Source organism: Amblyomma americanum, chromosome 7 (genome assembly GCF_052857255.1).
Source record: "Amblyomma americanum isolate KBUSLIRL-KWMA chromosome 7, ASM5285725v1, whole genome shotgun sequence".
Lineage (NCBI taxonomy): Eukaryota > Metazoa > Arthropoda > Arachnida > Ixodida > Ixodidae > Amblyomma > Amblyomma americanum.
In genome coordinates, this window is record NC_135503.1 from 51,532,789 (window position 1) to 51,535,608 (window position 2,820).

Below are 2,820 nucleotides of genomic sequence, written 5' to 3' on the forward strand. Positions count from 1 at the left end.
TCTCCCACTGGAAGAGGTTAAAAATAAAAACGTAGAAAACAATACGTGCCAAAAGTGAAAGCGCCTGTCGAAGAAGAACGAAAACGGGTGTGTATCCCGAACATGTCAAAGGAGGTTTCAGGGTGAAAGCGGGCAACCCTCTTCACGAAGCAATGCAAACAACCTTGTCTCCAGCGCATGGAAGACGAAAGAAGAAAATTTCAGCAGTGGGCAGCTTTCTGCGGTGCGAATGATGTAGGCGTCGTAACCTAAAACTGCCGCGTTCCCCTTCAAGTCAGTAACGGTGCATCAAAGAACAATCGAAACTAACTTCATGTTCTCAGTGCAATTCAATTGTTTGTCCTTTAGTGGCTCCACGGGCGTTCTTGAGGCAGCAAAAGACGACCACCACTTTTAAGTGAATAGCGGTATGGTCTAGCCTCGGAAATCCTCGTTAAAAAAAAAAGATCTTGAGGCCATTGCAGTTTGCTCGCGAAACCAGCCGGTGGTGGCAGTACCTGTAGAAGTCTCTTTATAGAACACGGTAGTCACTAGATACGGGTCGACTTGCATTTGTCCTGTGTGTCCCTTTAACTTGCGCGTCACTTCCCACTAGAATGTGCCATCAGTCATTTTGTGATTCGGGAGGCCCAGGCCTGTCCTGGAGTCGGTTTACACTTGACCAACACTTCTCCCACTTCGAGTTATTGATCAATTCGCTCTCGCCCTACCATAAGCTTACCGTCCCGGTTAGCTCAGTTGGTAGAGAGATTGCTCCGGCGAAGCGGTGGTCCCGGGTTCGAACCCCGGACCGGGACGAATTTTTCTTCAACTAAGAAGTTTCTAAGAAAGCTGTATAGCTTTCCTTTGTTTTGGCTGCGCTCGGGTGGATATAAATGAGTAATTACTCCCTTATTAGAGTCGGTTTAATAATAATAATAATTGGTTTTGGGGGGAAAGGAAATGGCGCAGTATCTGTCTCATATATCGGTGGACACCTGAACCGCGCCGTAAGGGAAGGGATAAAGGAGGAAGTGCCGTAGTGGAGGGCTCCGGAATAATTTCGACCACCTGGCGATCTTTAACGTGCACTGACATCGCACAGCACACGGGCGCATTAGCGTTTTTCCTCCATAAAAACGCAGCCGCCGCGGTCGGGTTCGAACCCGGGAACTCCGGATCAGTAGTCGAGCGCCCTATCCACTGAGCCACCGCGGCGGAGCAGAGTCGGTTTACACTGTTTACACTGATGGCTCTGTGAGCAGGCATGAACAGACCTGCTCAGCCGCATTTGTAGAGCCTGGCCCTGAAATATCCGGGGTTGGACGCCTGCAAAGAGTAGTGTCGTCCACTTCGGCTGAATCGTTGGCCATTGCAAGGTCGCTTAATCGTCTCTCTTCCGGCAGACCCCAGATAGTCGCCGTTATGTCTGACTCAAAGTCGGCACTACAGCGCCTACGACGAGGGACACCCGGTGATAAATCTAGCCCCTGTGCTCTCTCCTGGCTGAGGAAGGTACAGTTGAAAGGACTTCAAGTTTGCTTCCAGTGGCTACCGTCTCACGTTGGAGTCGCTGGTAGTACGGCTGCAGACCTTCTTGCCCAAGAAACCCAGTCGTATACACCTTCAGTGGCTGTCCGAAAGGACGAGAACTTCGCTAGGAAGCTAGTGGTGCAACGCTTTTCTTAACTTCGGCCACTTTTGCACTTCCCTTACGTTACGCGAGGCATATCGCTCGACAGAGCCACTCTCTTGTATAGAGTGCATAGAATTCACCGCGCCCCCTCGTCTATGTGTGTACACTGTGATGCTGTGGGTGATGTGAACCATTTCGTCTTACCGTGCCCGCGTTTTTGTGCTGAGCGTGAGACGCTCCCGGAAAACCTGAGGAGGCTGAACGTTCCCATGGACGACGTCTCACGAATCGTGTACTCTGAGGGCTCCCGAATTGAGCGACGATTAGTGCCATGATCACTATCGAAGGTTTTAGAGGGCACTGACCTTATCGAACCGTGGTAGAGATGCAATCACTTAAATCAGGGACACAGGCGGAGCAGCTGCCGACAGACCACTGTAATTCTAATCATGCCTGTACATTTACACCATCACCACCATCGATACCAGTCTCATTAGGGACGGATGTGGGAAGGGGGTGGAGGTTGATTATCATGCAGTTATCCGTCCTTGCGAAAATTTCGGAAATCATAGTTTATTTGCGACTGCAAACACAGCGCGAAAAGCAACTCCGAGGTCAAACTAGAGTGCAGCCTTACAGCGAAAAGCTAATTATGCCACTGGCAAGAAAAGTCCTGCCATGTGGCCTCTGTGAAGAATGCACTTTTTATATGCATGCCTCTTTATTTTTATTTATTTTTTTCACTGGGCACATCCTGCAGATTAACCACTGGAGATGCGCTTCGCTGCTCGAATGTGTCGTTTTGATCACTAGAAAAAAGATAGGCAAAAAGAAAAACGCACCCGCGCAATTCGCAAAGCAGCTGCTTATTTGACCTAGCTGCTTAATTGTGCATGTTTTTGCGAACAGCGCCTGAAGACCGAGTCGTGTCTGTCACACACGGGCAGATGCACAGCTACCGCGTTCGGCTGACTTAAGATAGTCTCGCTACCGGGAACACGCATGCGCCGACCTTTACACACATCCTTCATTAATACGTTTATATGTTACAAGGGCGTCAGCAGAAGCCGCGATGCACGCACAAGAGCTCTTATAGACTCTCCTCGAAAGCAGCTTGTACACAGCTGTCTCCCTCCGCGCGCTAAGTGTTAGTCGTCGCTCGCGTCTTGTTCCGTATACGCGCGACCCTTCGTCGTTCACCGAAA

General features: G+C 50.0%; 1 non-coding gene across 1 annotated transcript; it reads left to right on the plus strand.

The window, feature by feature from the left end:
• Nucleotides 1-723: 723 nt before the first annotated feature.
• TRNAA-GGC (transfer RNA alanine (anticodon GGC)) lies at nt 724-797 on the plus strand. Its single transcript has one exon. It is a non-coding gene; the product is annotated as a tRNA-Ala (tRNA).
• The last annotated feature ends 2,023 nt before the right edge of the window (nt 798-2,820 follow it).